Source organism: Rhinolophus ferrumequinum, chromosome 12 (genome assembly GCF_004115265.2).
Source record: "Rhinolophus ferrumequinum isolate MPI-CBG mRhiFer1 chromosome 12, mRhiFer1_v1.p, whole genome shotgun sequence".
Lineage (NCBI taxonomy): Eukaryota > Metazoa > Chordata > Mammalia > Chiroptera > Rhinolophidae > Rhinolophus > Rhinolophus ferrumequinum.
In genome coordinates, this window is record NC_046295.1 from 716,178 (window position 1) to 737,049 (window position 20,872).

General features: G+C 52.0%; 1 protein-coding gene across 2 annotated transcripts in view; it reads right to left on the minus strand.

Annotated features, from left to right (window-relative positions):
* BICD2 (BICD cargo adaptor 2) overlaps positions 1–20,872 on the minus strand; it is a 56,759-nt gene that overhangs the window by 27,525 nt on the left and 8,362 nt on the right. The window lies entirely within an intron of this gene.

Consider the following 20,872-nt stretch of genomic DNA (forward strand, 5'->3'; position numbering starts at 1 on the left):
TCAGGAAAAAAAGAGCAATCCAATCAATAAACTCAGCTTCCATCTTAAAAACTAGCCCGGGGACTGTGCAAAGCTCAAGGTACAGCTCACAGCCCTGTGGGGTTGAGCCCTTTTAACAAATGAGAAGACTGAGGCTCATGAAGCCAAGCGCCTGGGCTCCATGCACACAGCTGTAAGAGCCCAGCTCCTCACGGCTGGTCTTCTGACAACACTTCCCCCGGCCTTTACCCCAATGGTCTCTGGGCCTTCTACAGGCCGAGGGAGGAAGACCTTCAGGCCTCATGGCTGCCATGCTCCTCACCTCCATGTCCCAGACTCTACAAGCTCCCTTGCACTGCATAGCGAACTCTAAAATCCTGCTGGAGCACAGTTTTGAACCTCCACTAGACTGTGCGTTCCTTAGGGGAGAGAGGGGCTTTTTCTCGTTTGCTCTGGTCTTTGGGCCCATATGATGCCTGATGAAGAGTTCAGCCAGCCCCAGTCAGAATTCTCTCTCTTCACTCAGTCACTCAGCACACACTGTATAGCATCGATAGTGGACCAGGCCACAGCTGGTCACGCCCTGCCTCCCCTGCTCTAGCGGGAGAAGCGTCCATGGTACAGCCACTTAGGAAACCTGAACCTAGTAACACTAAGCACACACTTGTTCTATCATCTCAGTCCCACCCCTACCGGGAACGCTTAAATGTGTGCATGAAAAGACATAGTTTACAGGAGCATTATTTACAAAAGCCCCAATCCACAAAGTCCCCAAGTGTCTGTCAACAGGAGAAGGAAAAGCTGTGATACAGTCACAAGACGGAATACTACACAGAAATGAAAATAAGTAGATTACTGTTATATAGAAAACAGAGAGGAATCTCACACAATGATGCGTGAAAGCCAGACATGAAAGAGCATATATTGTGCGACTTTGTTTATATATATAGTTCTAAGCATAAGGAAAACTAAGCTATGCTGGTAGCAGTCAGGGCAGTGCCTGGGAGGGCACTCAAGGAGGGCTTCTCTGATTCCTGATCTGGGTGCTTGATATGTGAGTGTGTTCAGCTTGTGCAAGTTCACACTTATGATTTGTGCTCTGTATGTTTTTCCTCAATAAAAAGTAAAAAAAAAAAAAAAACCAACAAAAAAACCTAGAATAAGAGTAAATAAAACGCAAGGAAAAAGGGAATAATGACGATCAGAATAGAAATCAATCAAATAGAAAAAATATAGAGAAAAATAAATTAAATCAAAAGCAAGTTCTTTGAGAAGATCAATCAACTTGATAAACCTCTAGAGCCAGACTAATTGGACAATATCAAGAAGGATATTGGCACAAATTGCCAATATCAAGAATGAAAGGTGATAGCAATAGATATTAAAAAACAAGGGAATGTCATGAACAGCTTTATACCAATAAATCAGATAACTAAGATAAAATGAACAAATTCCTTGAAAGACATAAACTACCAAAGTCCACTCAAGAAGAGACAGATAGCGATAGCATAAATACTCCTGTATCGTTAAAGCAATTGAATGTGTAGTTAAAAAACCCACAGAGAATATGCTGAGAATGGCTTCACTGGTGAATTCTACCAAACATTTAAGAAAGAAATACAGAGGGTGCCAAAAAAATGTATACACATTTTAAGAAAGGAAAAAACTACTAAAATTGTAATACCCAATATATACCCATAACAAAAGATGAATACAAGTCACATTTGACTTCTGCTATATACAAACTCTTCCAGAAAACTGAAAAAAAAAAAAAGGCTTTCCAACTATTTTTACCCTGTAACCAAAACCGAAAACAGTATTAAAAAAAGAAAACTATAGACCAATACCCCAGGTGAACATAGATGGAAAAAATTCAACATAAAACTTTGTCATATAGAAGCCACCAGTACATAAAAAGGATAAAGAATCACGATACAGTGGGACTTATCCAAAGAATGTAGGGTTAATTAACATTGGGGGAAAAAAAGGCAATGTAATTCAGTACATTAACAGACAAAAAGGACAAATCCATATAATCATCTCAAAAGATGCAGGAAAAAAAATCTGACAAAATTCAACATCCATCCCTGATAAATACTCTCAGCAAATAGGAGGGAGCTTCCTCAACCTGATAAAGGGCCCCTTCCACACACCTTACCGCTAACATTATTTAAGGGTGAAAACCGAGTCCCCCTTTGCTCAACACTGTACTGGAACCCCCAGCCTGCAGTGCAACGAAGCAATCAAAACCAAAGGCATCCAGACTGCAGAGGAAGAAGGAAAACCGTCTTTAATGCTGCATCACATGACAGTCTATACACAGAAAAATCCAAGGCCGTCACTAGAATAAGGGAGTGTAGCTAGGTTGCAAGATACAAGATCAATATACAAAAATCAAACTTATTTCAATATACTAGGAGTGAACAATCAGAAAGTGAACATTTTTTAAATTGTATTTACAATAGCATCAAAAATATTAAATGCTTATGTTTAAATCTGATGGAAGATACACGAGACATACACACTAACAGCCACAAAATATTGCTGAGAAATTAAATGAATGGAAAGATACACCTTATACGTTGTTCATGGGCCAGAAGACTCAACATTGTTAGATGTTGATTCTTCACAAATTGATCTTTCACCTCATCACACTGCCAAATAATATCCCAGCATTTTTTCAGTAGAAATTGACCACCTGATTCACATGGAAATTCAGAGGACCTAGAATAATCAAAATGACTTCGAAAAGAAAAAGTAGGAAGACTAACACTACCTGACTTCAATATCGACAAAGCTTTCAGTAGGTAAGACAGTATAGTACTAGCATAAAGACAAATAGATCTGAGCAGAACAGAAAGTCCAGAAAAAGACCGGCACGTGTGGCCAACTGATTTGACAAAGGTACAAAGGCAATTTGGTGGAAAAGGGATACCTATCCATACCTCACAGCATATATGAAAATTAATTAAAAATGAACCACAGGTTTAAACATTAAAAGTATAAAACTTCCAAGGAGAACAAGAGAAAATGTTTGTGATTTTGGGCATGACCCATAAAAGAAAAAAATTGGTAATTTGGACTTCAAAACTAAGAACTTATGCTGTTTTAAAGATAAGAGAATGAAAAGACAAGTTATAAACTAAGAGAAAATCGTTGCAAATCATGCATCTGATAAAGGACTTGTACCCAGAATATAAGAACTCTCAAAATTAAGAAAAGACTACCCAATAAAAAACAGGTGAAGCAAATGCAGATACTTCACCTAAGATATACATACGGGAAGGAAGACACGAAAAGATCCTCGACAGGAGAGCGAGCACCACGGTGAGACAGATACTACTCGGCTACCAGACGCCGAAGATGAAATGCCTGACCCTGCCACCAAGTGTCGGCAGGAGCTGAGCAACTGGAATTCTCCTACACTGCTGCTAGGGAATGTTAAATGGTACAGCCACTTGGGAAAAGAATTTGGCAGATTCTTAAAATCTAAGCATGTATGTGAGATATGAAATAGCCACCCACCTCTGAGTATTTACCTCAAAGAAATGAAAGCACACGTCCACGCAAAGACTCGTGTAGGTATATCTGTAACAGCCAAAACAAATCAAACAAACTGATAACAACCCAACGACCATCAATAGGAAAATGCATTTTTTTAAAAATGTGTGGCCACACAACAGAATACCACAGGCAGACCTCATTTTATTGTGCTTCACTGATGCATTTTTACAAATTGAAGGCAAGACCCTCCACCAGCAAAAAGATGATGACTCGCGTTATCTACTCACTTAATTTCGGTGCTCTGGAAGGGAACCTGCAGTCTCTGAGGTCTGCCTGTACTCGGCAATCAAAAGGGAGCAGCTACTGATACGCACGTATCAATTCACCTCAGAGTTATGCTCAGTGGAAAGCCAGACAAAAACCACAGTACATGCTATACGATCTCATTTATATAAAACATTAGAAAATGTAAACAAACGTGCATCAAGGTCGCCTGGGGAAGAAGAGGGACAGCTTACAACTGGGTGCAGGACACACGGGTGGGGGATACCTTCATTGTCTTGATCATGCTGTTGACCTCTTGAGTATTGCACCCATATGAAAACATATCAAACTGAAAACTTAAAACATAAGCAATTTACTCTATTTCAATTACAGCTCAATAAAGCCGTTTAAAGACAACTCAGATGTTTTAAAAGCGTCTTACCCGCAACCTGGAGAATGTGAACGTAGAGCCCCTATGGCTGCGCCAGTCCCAGGCCAGGAGGCTGAGGGCCAGGGAGGTGGACACCGTGCCCCTGGCCACCGTCTGAACCGCTTTCTGACCAAAGCACCCTCACTCCCACCTCGCACCATCCCGTGCGACCTCAAGTCCATCTCAAAACTCTGCCTCCCTGTCCTGGAAAGCGTTCAGAGCAATGACCTTCAATCGCCACCTGACGGGATTCCCGCTGTGGCTGCGCTTGTCCCCGCAGCTTCCTGAGCCTCACTGGCACCTCCCAGGCTAGTGGCCCGCTGCCAGGGCCTCCACCGCAGCCCTGCCCATGACCTCCCCGGCTGCTGTGGAGAAGGGCAACGCCTCCTGGACTACAGGGCACTTGTCAGGGCTTCGAGGAGGTGGTGGCAGTGTCTCTGTGACGTCCCTCCAGGCGGCCTTGGCGTGGGGATGCTGACTGCTGCTCCTGACAGCGACGGCCAGCCCACACCCTGCCCACCACCCTGCAGCTGCCCAGACCGGACGAGCCCCGACACAGCCCGGGGAGCCCCGGCGTGAAGTCACAACCGGCCTACCTGTGGACACTGCACACACACCTGGGGCCGGGGCCGGGGCCAGGCGTGGTGGGGCCAGCGGCCCAGGACACGCTTCAGGCCAGGACCGAGAGTCACAGGGGCTGTAGAGGCAGGATTTCAAAGCCCAGCATGGTGGGAAGGGGAGAGCTCAGCAGACGACGCAGGAGCAGCTGAGCGCACGCCAGACAGGAAGCCCTGGTCTCTGGAAGCTCAGTGGGAAGCTGGAGACCTGGAGACCATGGGGAGGGCCCAGCAGGAAGGCCCAGGGGGGAACAAAGGGCTGGGTGGGGGTAAGTCAGGCCAGGGGCCTCTGGGACCAGTGCGCTGGCATACATAAACAAGAGCAAGTCCCCTCGCTCACCCTGTGGGGACCCGTGGAGATGGGGCAGTGTGGCCCCCGTCATGAGGTCCAGGCTCTGGGCAGCCATCAATCACAGGGCGCTTCACTTCACTTTCCTCCTCTGCGACCCGGGTTAGCCCCCCACCCCCTACCCCCGCCGGGCACATGGTGAGATGTATCAGTAACAGCGCGCTGACCAGACCCTCTATGCCATCCCCGACAGCAGAGCTCCCACTCTCCTCTCCAGGGCTCCCCACTGCCTCCTGATGTGGCGCTCTGGCCACGAGCCTCCCCTCACACACACACGTATGTACACACACCCTGTACAGCGTCCTCCCTGCTCCCACGCAGCCCTTCCCTCTATCCCCACTCAGCCTCAGCCTCCCGAGGAGCCTCTCCCTGAGCTCTCCCATGCCATCCCCCCATGGACCTGGCCGGCACTGGGGGTGACCAGTGTTCACAGCTGGCCCAGCCCATCTCTGGATAAGGCTGTTTGAATCCAACAATCCAGCCCCCAGGCAGGGGGCAGTGAGGAGACACGGGGGTCTGGGCGGGAGGGGCAAGGAGGCCATCAGGAGAGCCCAGAGGTCCGGGATGAGTGAGCCCCCATCCAATGGGCGCCAGCAATGCGGCACGGCGTAGCGGAGCAGCTGTCCCCAAGACAGCCCACAGGGTGATGTAGCTGGACAAGGTGCCAGTACTCGGGGTGCCCACAGAGCAGGACCAGTGGGGATGGAGTGTGCGTGGGGCCCCAGAGCGGTTCCACCTGGGGGGTGTGCTGAGCTGGACACTGCTGATGAGGGCAGGGGCTTGGTGGAGACACCCCTGCAATACAGCAAACCTCTGCTCCCCCGCGGCTGGGACCCACCAGTGGATGGGCAGCCCTCCTCCTGACTCCAGTGGAACCAGCACCTCCAGAACCTGCATTTCTGACCACCATCAACCTGCTGAGACCCTCAACAGTCCCCGGGGAATGAAGCAGCACATGGGCCCCCACTGCCCAAAGAGGCCAAGACCCAGACACAGAAGCAGAGGCGACAATCACAGACAACAGGCCTCCGCTGACCGCCGAGGAAAAGCACCCCGGGACTGGGGTCGGCGCACTGCGGCCCCACGGGCCACATCTGGCCCAAACCTGATTCTGCAGGAAAATGTGCTTGAACACAAATAAATGGAAAAGCAGGACAGTGTGACGCTGGGGCCATCGTCTGGAGTCCATGGGCATGAGAGTGGGGTCCCAGGCCCACACAGGAGACAGTCAGCAACCCAACAGGAACCAAAAGCCTGGTGTCTACAGGGAGTGTGTGGGTTTTCCAGGCAAAAGGCCTCACCTGCCTCTCCATAACCTGTTGGCTCAGGGCACAGGTTTCCTTGGGAGAGAAGATCCCTTTGGAGAGGTCATGGCCCTAGACCCCGACCCCATCCCCAAGGGAGGATGCAGGCAGCCCCTCTGGGTGCGGCACTAGGGCAGGGAAGGATGGGAGGCTGGCAACAGGGAGGCAAACAGGACTCTTGGTACCACAATCTGTGTTAGTCATGATTCCCCAGAGAAACAGAACCGAGAGCATAAGGAGCGAGCCATACATACGGAGATTTATTATAGGGACTGGCTCAGCTGGTTGAGCAGGCTGAGATCCCACCATTGGCCACACGCAGGCTAGAGACCCACAAAAGCCAGTGGTGTAATTCAGTCCATGTCCAAAGGCCCCAGAACCAGGAGCTCCAATGCCCAAGGGCAGGAGATGGGCATTTCAGCTCAAGAAGAGAAAGCTCGCCCTTCCTCTGCCTTTTGTTTCATTTGGGCCCCAACGGATTGGGTAATGCTGCCCACGGGAAAGGGGTGGGGGGAGGCATCACTGAGTCCAACGCTGACATCTCCAGGAAACACCCTCACAGACACACCCAGAAGTGACGTTTCACCAGCTACCTGGGTGTCCCGCAGCCCAGCCAAGTTGACAAATAAAACTTACCACCACACAAGCATGGGTCTGTCGCAGGGATCTCAATTCCAAAGCTGTGGTGTGAAGCAGCTACACACCTGTGCAGGACTGAGTAAAACACTGTTTATCGGATGAGGCCGAGGAGGGCCAGACGGCCCGCAGCAGCCAGCGGCTTGTCGTCACCTGACACCCACCTCTGGGGCTCATTATAGAAAAACTGTAAGTGTAAGCTGGAAGGCCAGCCCCGAGCCAGGTGCAGAGAGGGAAACGTGCCTCCAGTCAGAGCTGGAAGGATGGGGGAGCTCCAAGGACAGCGACCTGGACAAGAAGCCCTTTCCTGCTCGGCCGTGGAAGACTCCAGCACCCACCAGGCCGGGGAGCAGGTAGGAGCACTGCGGCACTTGCCTGCTGCCTGAGCTCCGTCGCGGCTGTGGGTCGGGGCAGGTCCCACCCCGTCACTGAGCCCGGCTGCACACTGGCCACGTGTGCGGTGGAATGCCCAGCGCAGTGCTGAGGCAGGAGGCAGGACCCAGGCCCACCGGCGAAACAAACCACGTCAAGCCCATTTACGAGGAGTGCCAGGGCTTGCAGACTGACCTCGCAAGTGTCTGTCTGCCCCTCCACCCTCGTGAGCCAGACTCTTTGGCCCCCACAGGGCAGTGTGTCTGCTCTGCAGGGGCCTTGCTGCCCACCCATCAAGAGACAGGGGCGGGCCTCTGTGCAGGGAGCACTGGTCATCAGCCTCAGCTCGCAGAGCCTAAGTCTTAGCCTGGCACAGCTGTGCGGGGCCAGGAAACAGGTCCCCATGGAGGCTGAGGACAAGCCCCGCTCCTGGGCCCAGCAGAGGGCCAGGCCTGCAGGGTGGCACCTGAGGCAGCAGGCACAATACAGGCCGCACCAGGAGCTGGCTTCCGCATTCCCATGAGGTAGGCACCCTTCCAGGAAGCAGTTCCCAGCAAAAAGGTGGGATTTGAGATTCTGAACGCCTTTGTTGTTGCAACTCCTAGGCTGACCCAGCCCCACCCACGAACAGCAGGTCCCACCTCCCCCTGGAAGGGCCACCAGCCTGCAGGGGTTCCCAAGCTCTCCCAGCTGCCTGTCCTGCCCTTCTACTGGGCTCCCTGCCTGATCTTTATCTGCTCCTGGGACCAGGGGCTTGGCAGGCCCGACATGCGGCCCCCGACCCGCTGTCCTATGCAGACGTGGTGAAACCCCACCATCTGGCTTCACAGGACCTTACCAGGTGGCTTTCAGAGCCCTCAGCCCTCACCAGTAATGCCTACTTACTGGGTGCCTGGCCTCAACGGGTGCTGCTGGTGCAAGGACGCAGACACCCAAAGCCTGGCATCCTGGGGAACCATCAAATGACCAGAAGCACCACCCCCTCGACTTACCCATGATGATTACTGATCAGCGACCATCAGTACCACGGCCTCTCTATCCCCCAACGAGCATGAGGAGCCCCAGAAGCATCCAGCACCACTCTCCTAGTCCTAGTCCAAAGGGTGTCCCTACCAGAGCCTTTCCCTGGGGAGCAGTCCCTCAGAGCAAGTGTGCCCCGGAGGGCGCGGGCCTGGGGCAGAGCTGTACCCAGGACGGCTGGTGACGGGGGCGGGGGGGTAGTCCTGCCAGTCCCGCTACATGCAGCCACCACCTGCCTGCACACTGCCCGCTAGACCTGCTGCCAGCCCCACCTAACGGGCTGAGGCTGGAACTGACTGCTTCTGCATGGAGGGAGGGGAGAGCAGCCTTGGGAGCCCACCTCCCTGCCCTTCCTCCCTGGGCTGAGCAGGGAGCTGGACCAGGAAGAGGAAAAAGCAACTCAAGCCCCGCGCTGCCTGCCACAATCTGCGTTCAACAGACACTGATCAATTCATGGGTCCCCACAAAACTGGTACATGGAGCCCCAGGACTTCATCACTCGCTCGAGTCCAAGGACTGGGAAGAAGGCATGGTGGGGGCACCTATGACACGAGGGACCCAGGCAGGCGTCCCTGTGGCCAGCTCCCTCTGCAAGAGCCCTCAGCCCTGCAAAACCCCGTTTCCACAGGAGGCTCATCAAACTCAAGACGGGGCTCAGGCCTGTGAAGCAGATCTAGACACAAGCTCAATGATATTATTATGAAATAAAGATTGTCTGGCCTTAGGAGATAAAGTCTCTGTCAAAGGCTGATCAAACCTCTCAGCATGGAATCTGCCCAAACGGCTCAGTCAAAAATACATAGTAAAGGCAGACATGCAAAAACGTGTTAACTAGGGATCTGGCACTTAGCAATCACAATCATTTAGCAATACACGAATAAATCCGAATTAGCTCTACAAAGACAGGAGAACAGCAGGATGAAAGGCACAACCTTCAGGACGGAGCTTCCCCTAAGGAAACGGTATCACAATGGGATGGAATGACATCACCGTAATATAAACAGGGAAGAAATGCCACACACAGTGTGCACCCACCATAGAACAAAATTAAAAATATATATTTAGAAGTTTTCGTACTTCTAAACCCATCCTTAAAAAAAACGTATTAGCGTGCACCCAAACACATGGAAGCTGATCTCTTCAATTCCGTCTGTATCAGAGAGGGCATACAGAACACCACGAAGAGGAAATCCAATAAACAACAGAAACATCTCGTTTCAGGACCTGGGCATCACTGCCAAAGCTATACTCTGCTGAGGGAGGGGCTGAACGAAAAATACACATTAACCATAAAAGAAGCACGAATACTGAACAAAGTAACGAGGCTCAAGTCTCACACAGGGGAAGTGACACAAAAGAAAAAAGGAAAAACAACTAAGTCAGTGTATTTTCTCAACCTGGTAATGATTTCATCCCGGTAGACAGTCTGTGTGAAGCTGCATCACTAAACCAGGGATCCACCCGCAGGCCAGTGCTTCCCCTCCCCCACCCTGGGCTGGCAGGCTCCCCAGCGCGTGGCAGGATGGGGGCTGGAATCCAGAGCGTCTGTCCACTGCCCCGTCCACTCATAGCAGGAGACAGGACGGGGTGGGGGAAGGAGGGTGGTCACTACAGGCTCAATGGACATGCCGGAACTCGTACAGGAGCTCCACCAATCCTCCCTTCAAAGGGGGTCTCCTGGACACCCATGCTGACCGGGCACGAACTCAGCGAGACCTCGGCAAACAGAATCAACAGTCTACCTTGAGAATCATTCACGTGCCCCAGGAACACAAAACCAGCGGCACCCATTCATTTCAGTTTAAAAAATACTGACTGGGCATCGGCCAGGCCTTAGCATTAGGTGAGCACAGTAAGTAAACCACACAATGCAGTGTGTCAGAAGTGGGACCGCAGACAGAGTAACGTTTACAAAGGAAGTAAGGATGCCGTCCGTCTGCACGAAGATGCATTCACTATGACCTGGCCCCACCTCTCAACTGAAGCTTTAGAAAACTGGATGTGGTTTCTTAATGTCATTAAGAAAAAAGAAAAAGCATCTATAGCTAGAGTAAATCTACTGACACAGATTTTAAATGACAGCAAACATTAACAGAGAACAGAATACATTAATAAGTAATGGACAAGCACTGGTATCACTCACTTTAAAAGCACGAGGCAAGAGAACCTCCCGCTTCAGAGACCAGGAGAAACAGAAGAAAGGATAAATTCCGTATTGTTTGCAGGTGATTTTTCTCTAGAAAATGCACCAAGAAACACCTCCAAAAATGTCATTTAGACATCTCCAATTCCTCCAAATTAAATTGTTAGTTTCGGAATATATAATAAAAAAACAGCAATTTATTTATATTCATGATGTCAAAAAACATTAACCCTTGAATATTACTTTACTAGAAACATGACACTTACTCAAAGGAAACCATGAACTCGCTAATGAGAAAGGCTGAACCTAGGTAAGGTGCCCGAGTATTCCAGGGAGCTCACGTGACACAGGCACCACAGCCGTAAGGCTGAGGGGAGCTGCCCGAATCCTCTGGGATTACTTCGTAGTAACAGAGAAACGTACCCAGCCCATTTAGCAAGCAAAAAGACTCTATCTCATCTCCATAGAAAAAATTCAAAGATACGATTCACATATCCTCACATGCACCCTTTTAATGATGTACAACTCAGTGTTTTTTAGTATATTCAGAGGGTTGTGTGACCATCACCACTAATTCCACATTTTCATCACTCGAGAAAGAAGACCCTATCCCCATTACCAGTCACTCCCCAGTTCCCTTCCCCCAGACCATAAAATCCACCAATGTATTTTCTCTCTAAGGATTTGCCTATTCGGGACACTTCCTACAAAGGAAACCTCACAATTCGTGACCCTGTGACTACTGATTTCAAGGCTCATCATTGTAGGTTGTGGCGTGTACCGGTGTGTACCAGCACTTCGCTTCTTAGTGTCAAATGCCAAACACTGTCCTGTTGCGTGACTGGGTCGCATTTTATGTATCCATTCATCTGCTAACGGACATGTGGGTGGTTTCCCCTTTGGCGCTGTTATGGGTAATGCTGCTGTGAGCACTGATGTGTGCTTTTGTGTGGATACTGTTTCCAGTGCCCTGGGTATAAACATAGGAGTGAAGGGCTGGGTCTTATGGTTCACTCTATGTTTAACACTTTGAGGAACCACCAGACTCCTTGCCAAAGCAGCCTCGCCATTTTTCATTCCACCAGCAAAGTGTGAGTTATGATTTCTCCACATCCACACTAACACTTGTTTTTATCTGTCTTTTGATTTTAGCCATCCCAGTGGGTGTGAGGTCTCCTCCCGTTTTCAAAAAAAAGAAAAATTAGTAACAATAACAGCCACTACTCTTGTAATTCTCTGTCAGTATATTACTTCACTTAACGCCCCCTTCCGAGTTCTCAGGAGAATTCCCATTCCCATTTGTGGATGAAGAAACTAAGGCTCCACGAGGCCATGGCCTCAGCCATTTGGGCAGAGGTCCATCTGGAATTCTGGGCCATGTAGACCCCTCACACCGCTCCTTCCACTGCAGCAGTCAGAAATACTGCTGGAGGGCAGGAGGACCCACGTCCCGAGGGTACAAAGAACTCTGACAATTCAGTAAGGAAAAGGCAGATGCCCACAGGAAAACTGGCCAAGGTCCTGAACAGTCTCTTCACGAGAGGGCCTCCCAGTGGGAAATGCAAACCAGCCCCAGGACAGCAACAAGGACACAACACAGTTCAGAAAGGCTGGGACTTAACACGGCAAACACCAGTACAGGTGGGAGGAGGCAGAGCCAGAAGCACACACTGCTGGGGCAACTGCCCTGGAAACCTCCTGTCCCCACCCTCCCACAGCCCAGCCGGTGCCGTCCACACGCACGTTCACAGCAGCGTGGGGTCCAACAGCCCAAACCTGGGTACGACGCACGGTGAGTCCACAAGAAGCCTACCAGTGACAAACGCCGACAATCTGCAAATCCAGATGACAACGCCCGACGACACAAAACCCAATGCCGTGGGGCTGCCTCTAGCAGTGGAAATGGGGGCAATGTGCGGGGCAGAGCCAAACCAACACTCCTGGACAAGGTCAGGGGACAGCACCGGGTGCTGGCAACATGCAACGTCTCCATTGGTGCGGCTTCACGGACCCATCAAGCTGTACAGTCACGAGCTGTGTCGTTTCTATAGCTACTTTATGCTCCAAAAAAAAGCTTATTTTAATTAAAAAAGAGTGCAATATGACATTTTCTGAACTATTAAAATAGGGTTTAACAACAGTAAATTAATCTCAATAAAAAGTAAACAAAATGACTTCTGAAAGTGAATACTGAAATAGAAGAAAACCAACCTGAAACGTTACCCAAAAGCACGTGGCTAGAAGACCACCACTGTGAGCCCGGCCATGGGAGAAGGTGCAGCAGGATGGCCAGTGTTCCCGGGGCAGTGCACCTGCGCTGAGAGCTGTGTTTTCCTGCATGGAACCACAGCTAAAAGATCAATGAAACCCAAACCAATGTACCCCCAGTGGCAAAACACCCCCGGGAGCACAATCACTCCTTACTGATGAGACAGAAAGCTTCACAGACAAGATGAGGGATTGATTTCCCATAAGTGCACTTCAGCAAAAACCTGACATAAGAACGAAGGTCCAGTGAGGAAGGGGGACGAGAAAGGGACTGCAGGTCCACTCTGGGCCACACGCTTCCCTCCCATCACCCACACAGCCTTGCTGGCAACTGGGGAGAAACAAGTTAGGCCCCTACAAGGCACGTGCACCAACAGACAGGTAGGGGAGAGGGGCGTGAGAATGGCTGCAGCCACAATCAACCCACCCAGGACAGCCGTCCTGCGGAAGGCCCCAAAGCACCCAGAAACGGAGCAGCTCCAAGGCCCAGGGTCAGCTCTGCTCGCATCCCCAGCTCCCGCCAGGCCCTCTGCAGCCTCCCCACCGCTATGGGGTCCCAGGAGGGGCAGCAGAGCAGGCCTGTGCACTTCACAGTCTGGGCCAACGTGAGCCCATTAGTTTCTCTCCCAGGAGGGATCTCCTTTCACAGGTGAGAATGAAAAACTGAACTCTGAGAACAAGCAATTTCGTACCATTTCCCGGGGGAACCGTCACAAAGACAGGAAAGAGGCAGAGGAGGTGGGTGCAGAGCCAGGACGTGGACCCATGGCTCACTGCTCAGCAGCCCGAGCCTCAGAATTACAAGGGGAGCCAGAAGCGTCGGCTCCCAGGTCCAGGCACACCTGCCAGGAGGCCTTCCCAGTTTCAGGGTCTGGGACCGGGAGTCTGGAGTGCTCTGGCTTATGGGAGCAGTGCCTGCTAATGCCCAGATCTGGCTAAAGCTGGCCACACTCGGCTCCTGCTGACTCCCAGCCCTACTTCACAGGATTTATGGAGGTTATGCCCCTCCTGGCACTGAGCCCCACCACCCCGAGTCACTGGGTAACTGAAGGGGCAGAGCCCGCAGAGGGCCTGGTCGTTTTGCCAGGGACCAACGTTGTTGTATGTATGTCCATCCTGGACAAGGGGAGATGGCTCACCTCATGGGAATTGCTGAAAAAGGTCTAAGCGCAGGCCCACAAGCCTCACACACGGGAGACCCCAAGGTCCCGCAAAGGGAGGTGCTGGGGACTCAGACATCACCACACAGCGTGGTGTTCAGAGAAAACCAACCGGACTCTACGCCCAGAGGAGCCAGACACAAGGCCGCCGGGACACAGCTGTCAGCACGGAAGTCTAGCACAGAACCTGCTCACTGCAGTGAGGCCACAGGCCTGCCCGGCGTGGGACGGGGAGGCACACAAGGAGGACCCACGAAAGGGGCACCCACAGGAGTGCAACAACCCTGCATCTTCTTATAGGTAAATTATGCCCCAATTTTAAAATGAGAGCTGCTTACAAGACAGACTCTTCTGGGCAGCAGCCAGAGTCACTCCAAAAGCACCCATCCCGGAGGTTACCGGTGGGCCTGAGCCGTGCAGCCTGCCCACCTCCCGATGAAGCCCACCCATCCTGACAGGTGGCCAGCTGGGTCTCCTGGGCGAGCAGGACTGGCAAGCAGGAGCTGCAGGAGCGGCTCATGGGAGTCTTCGGCGGGGAAACCACCGTGATGGGGCGGGCAGGGCTTCTACATGAGACATACCCTTCGGGAAGGCTGACAGACCTGTGACGTCCCCGCTGGGTCCCCATCGGGCCACATCTCAGAGCCAGGGTGTCACGAGGGGGACAGCAGAGGCAGGCAGGGAGAGTACTGGGGCCACCCCGGAAGCTTCCCACTCTGTAGAACTTCCTCAGTCCCAGGCCACCCGAGGGTGCTCTCCAGTCACAGACACAGAGTGGGGCCGGGGGCAGGCAAGGCCCACACCCTCAGACACACAGTGCAGCCTCCCCGGGGAAGAACACTAGCACCGGTCACGCAGGCACCCCAGACCTGGCCCCACGTCTGCGCCTCCTTAGTGGGGTGCCTGCTGAAGCGGCAAGCCCACACCTGGCAAGTGACGGGTGTTCGGTAAATACCTATGGATGAACTGGAGGATACGGGGGACATGGGGACACTGCAGGGGGTGATAGGCCCACACCACAAGTGGGTGGAAGGAGACAGCAGGTCCAGTGAATGGACAGGAGTCTCCCCAGGTCTGCTGGGGAGACTGGGGGACTGCACTTTCTGTGAAAAAGGCACCTCCTCTTTACTGTTCCCCAAGCCAGCATAAGACACACCACCAGTGACCCGGACACAGAATGGCCCCCAGCCTCACCCCTCTACCGGGGTCTGTCCTCGGCTCACACACACCTCCAGAGAGGGGTCCTCTCCAGGCCCAGCCCTAGGGCACGTGGTGGCCCCGTCCTGGCCAAGATGCAGACATAGAGGCGGGCCCTTCCACCCACATGTGGACAGGGGCTGGGGCATTCCTGGGCCCCCAGGTCGGACCCAGGCGGACAGATACAGACAAAATACATGCAGAGTGACTCCACCCTCGTGGGCAGGGAGGGCTCTGGTCCAAGGCAGGATGGGACTCCCAAACTCACCTTTGCACAGGGGTCCTTTCAGGCGTGAACGCTGCTGCTTCCCGAGTCCCACCCATGTCCCACCCCAGACTGATTTGGCCCGTCTGGGTGTGGCTTTGGAGTGCCCGAAAGCTCACCAGGTGACCCTGGTCTGCAGGAAATTCCCTCATTACACTGGCTCTGCAGGCGCTTCCACCGGAACCCAAGTCAGCAGAGACCCATTGCCCCCCCAGGTTCTCATGCACCCGCCACCACCCAAAGGGAGCCCGTGAGCACTCCATGAGAGACCTCAGCTCACCACCCTCAGCCAGCTCTTCCTGACCTTTCACCTGGGTGAGGGGGCGCTCCAAGCAGGACCCCCAGACCCATTCCCTCCTCCCTTGCTCAAAGGGCATTTCCTGAGCAGATAGTTGGTGGTGGGCATGGCCCCAGGCCCCTGGGAAGGCCTGGCTACCACCCCAAGGAGACAGTTGGGTATGATCTCATTTGATCTTCACAACAGCCCTGCAAAGTAGAAACTTTCATCATTTCCATTTCACAAGTGAGCAAACCAAGGCTCAGTGAGGTCAGATGATTTGCCCAATTGGCACCACAAGGCTTCTCACTCGAAAAACCACTTTTCTTCTTTGTAACAAAGTGGTTCCCAGAGCTGGGGTATCCCGGGAGGGGTGGGGTGTGCTGGGGAAAGAGTGGGGTGGGGGTAGAGCTGGAGCCCAAGAAGCCCCAACAGCCTCACCAGGCAGGGGGGCAGGAAGGAGCCTGGGAAGAGTGCTCAGGTCCCTGCAGGAACGGGGGGCAGGACGGAGGCTGTGGGCACATTTGCATGCCCTGCCTGGCAGATGACGCTAATCCATCAGACTAGCATGGCAAGGGCCCACATCCATCCCAAGCCAAAAAGGGGTACGTGTGTGACACGTCCTCCACCAGCCCTCCCTTCCTACTGTGTGGCTTCCGGCCTCAGTTTCCCCTCAGAGCACCGACACGCTGGCTGTGGGATCAGAAGAACAGACTGTGGTGGTTGTCGCACACCCCACTGCCATCCCATCACCAACTGTTCATTCCAGCTGCCTTGGGCAGTGTCCAAACACTAAGCTACTTTTAGAAAACTAGGATCCACTCTCAGGCATGAGGGATTTAGCCAGAATGGGGCACCATTTAGAGAAGATTACATCCCAACTGCCTCAGTGTCAGCAGACAGGCTTTTGGCCAGCTGAACCCCAGAGCTGGTGGTGGTCTCCATAGACCCTGGCTCCTCCACCCAGGGACACAGAGGTCAATCCTAGGGTCTGGGGACAAGCCACCATCTTCCACAGCAGCTGGCTGCCTGACACAAAAACCTCCATTCAATGGCCTACAGTCAGGGCAGCTGTCCAGCTCCCATTTGTCCCAGGCCTGGAGCACGGCTGGAGCAGGGCAGCTGGGACATGTTAGGCTGGACACACCAGGAGAGTGGCTGGGTTGAAGCGGCCGGGTTTTCTCATTCTCAGCACATTTTCTCAAGTTATTAGCCCATTTTAGGAAGGTCAGCAAGTGCCCAGAGAGTCTAACTCAGGCTGTGTCCCCTGCAAGGACCCAGAGTTGTGTGGCCTCGGGACAAGAGCAGAGTAGGAATGGAGCCTCTGGAGAGGCAGGCGAGGCTGTGGTGATTTGATGCTCACGTGTCCCCAGAGGGGCTCTAGGAGGCGGGAGCCAGGGTGAGAGGAGGGTCTCAAGGGCCTAGTGTCCCCCACATCTGGTGTCTGTCTGTAAGTCACCCTGGCAAGGTCAGTCCCAGGTGCCCCAAGGCACCTGCCACGAGGGGCTCCCGCACCCCGAGGAACTAGGACACTGAAAGGAGGTAGAAGCTGACGCCGAGAAGGGAGCTGGGAGTCCGAGCTAAAACCAGACATCTGGTCTCCCAGCCTCGACCCTCCACCTTGCATACCTGGGAGTCGGGGTGGAGGGTAGGTGAGGCCTGAGGGACCCTTCCTGTGCTCTCTGTGAGGCGCACACACGCACACACCCCAGCACAGTGTGGCACGGTGCCCAGGATCCACCGCTCCACACTCATCCTGGGTCCACTTCACAGGCAAGCGCTGCTCCCTGCACAGCACCCTCCCTGCAAACTGCAGCCAAGGACAGTGCGACACCAACATCTGGCTTTGGGCCCAGGTGCGCTCCCTCCCGCACCTCACTGCCCCCGGGGCCCTGAACACACGGGAACAGTTCCAGACCTCAGCCGTCACAGGTGGTCACAGGCACCACCGTGGAGATGGGACTGACGCCAGGAGAGCAGGGAAGAGGTGTGCGTCTCCCAGATTAGCCACTACCCTTGGGTTCCTGCAGAGCTGCCCGGGGCAGTCAGAGGGGGAACAGGAGTGGGGAGAGGCTGCGCGGCGGGTCTCCGGGGAAGGGGCCCGACTCCAGAGGCCAGCAGGCAAGAAAGGCACTGCTGGCAGGCACGAGGCAGTCAGGTTAGCAGCCTGCCCGTGGTTTTCCAGTAGTACAGTCAAGCCTGGCAAGCTGAGCCCAGAGGGAAGGTCCCGGGGAACACTTAACAGACAAGGGCACAAAGGCCTAGAGACGGAGAGAGCCTCACACTGGGCCTCTATCGAGAGTCTGACCAACTGTACTAGTGATTTTTCTTCTTAAACATGTGCATTGCATTACTTTTTCTCAGGATTAAAAAAAAAGATCACCATTGATTGACAGTAAGAAGGACTAATCCCAGAGTGCCGGGCTGAAGCCGGGGCTGCAGACCCCAGCCAGATGTGCAGTCATACAACAAAAACCCAGGGCTGAAGAAAAAGATTCCTCAGTAACACATAAAAAAGATAGGAACCAAATAAAACCAGGACCACACAATCAAGACAGCAGGGTATTGGCAAACAGACAACTGCATAGATCAGTGGGACTGAAAATGGGCGCAGAGAGCCAGATGCAGAGCCACACACACAGCGACTGATCTGTAACAAAGGAGCTAAAGCAATTTCACAGAAAAATCATAGTCTGCAACAAATGGAGCTGGAACAACAAATATCCACATGCAATAAATTAATCTGGACACAGACCTTATACCTTTCACAGAAACTACTCGAAATGAACTGTAGACATAAACATAAAATACAAAACTATAAAATTGTGGAATAAAACATAGGATGAGAATCTATGTGACCTTGGGTTTGGTGATGACAATCAACACCAGAAGCGTGAAAAGACAAGCCACAGACCTGGAGAAATTATTTGCAAAGACTTGTATCCAAAATAGATAAAAAAACTCTTAAAATTCAACAATGAGAAAACAAACAACTCAATTTTAAAATGAGTAAAAGCTCAGAACACACACCTCTCCAAGGAAGAGATACAAATGGCAAAGAAGCACACTTTGAAAAGATGCTCCACATCTGAAGTCAGCAGGCGAATACAAATGAAAACCACGAGACACGAGCACACCTATCAGAGTGGCTGACACCCGGAAATCTGACAACACCCGGTGCTGACGAGGACAGGGCGCAACAGGAACTCTCACTCGCTGCCGGTGGGACTGCAGGATGGGGCAGCCACCTTGGAAGCCAGAACACCAGTTTCTTACAAAACTAAGCATACTCTTACCCTACCACACACCAGTCACACTCCTTGGTGTTTACCCAATGGGCTGAAAACATGTCCACACAAAACCCGCACAAGGAAGTCTATAGCAGCTTTATTAATAAAGCCCCAAAAGGGAAGCAACCAACAGACCCAGTTTGAACGGATAAACTGTGGTACATGCAAGCAATGAAACATTATTGTGATCGTAAAAAAAGCTATGAAATTACATAAAGGCGGATCTTTAATGCATACTGCTAAGTGAAAGAAGCCAGTCTGAAAAGGCTGCATACTGTATGATTCCAATGCCATAACCTTCTGGAAAAGGCAAAACTAGGGAGACAGTAAAACTATCGGGATCAGTGGTTCCCAGGGGTTCCCGGTGGGAGGGTGTTGACACGGGATGTTTTACGGTAGCGAACCAATTCTGTCTGATACTTTAATGGTAGATCAATGCCACTGTTCATTTGTCACGACCCAGGTAACTCTACGGCCCAAAGAGTGAGCCCTAATGTATGCAAATTTTAAAAAATCATTTAAGAGGTCAGTGGCTCCCAGGATGGAATGTAGAATGCAGTAAAACAGTCCAACTGTATTACAAATGGACAAAACTACCTCACTGAAGGGGTAGGGAGAATAAGATGCTTGCTTAAGGAACTTATTTGGAAATAAGTAGAGTAAGACCAAAGCAAAGGAAATAATAAATTGTATCCCAAGGGGGTTCAGATCAACAGTTCTGACACCACTGTGACAAGTGCTGGGACAGGATGGTCACGTACCTGGGCCGATAGGGCAGCAGGTGTCTCCCTGCTACAGGGATGTTACAGATAAGCGAGGGGAGGAGGTGCAAACAACCACGTGGTGATGGATTAGAGCTGGCACAGCAGGATGAACTCACGTCAGCTTAACATACATGCAGGTGGCTACATCGCTACATGTTTCTAGAGGCGCGTGTCCACAGGCCAGTACACATCAGCTCCCGGCCCAGCAGCAGTGACGCTCCAGGGCACTTGGATCAATGGCTGATTCCAGGGCTTTTCTGACAGGATGGGCCCAGGGCATCTTACAGCACAGAAAAGGGAAGACCTGCTAAGAAAAGAGAGGGAGGGAGGGAAGGAATAAAATCACGATGACAGGAATCTCAAAGGGGCACAAGAGACAAATGACAGAGCTGCCAGGACCCAAGTCTGGAAGAAGTTGAGCAAGAAAATAAAGCAGTACTGGATCATAACCCAACAGACCGGTAGAAACGAAGGGACGAGTAAATAAAGAAAAAGGGAAGAGACAAGGCTCCCATCCAGAAAAATTCCAAATCCTGTACGTAGCCGCCCGGTCAGGGAGGGGAGCGTGACCCTCGAGTGGGCCGCACAGCCGATGGCGGTGGAGAGCACCCTTACAGCGGAGACACCCACACACCCCCAGCCAGGGCATCGGCGCCAGCGCCACAGGGCGTCACTGAGCCCTGATGGGGCGTGAGGGGACCAGCACCTCACCTCTGTGGCCCTCCTCCCAAACCCACAACCCCACTGTAATCATGAGACAAAGCTCAGACAAATCCCAAATGAGGGGCACTCCACAAAGTCACCAAAAACAATGGAAGTCTGAGAAACTGTCACAACCAAGAAGAGCCTGAGGAAATGTGACAACTAGCTGTCCTGTGGATCCTGGATGCTGTCCCTGGAGCAGAAAAAGGACAGCAGATAAAAACCAAGGAAATCTGAATAAAGTATGAACTTCAGTTAATGAAGATGCACAGACACTGGCTCATGAACTGTGACAAATGTGCCACATGAATGTAAGACGCCAGGGAAAGGA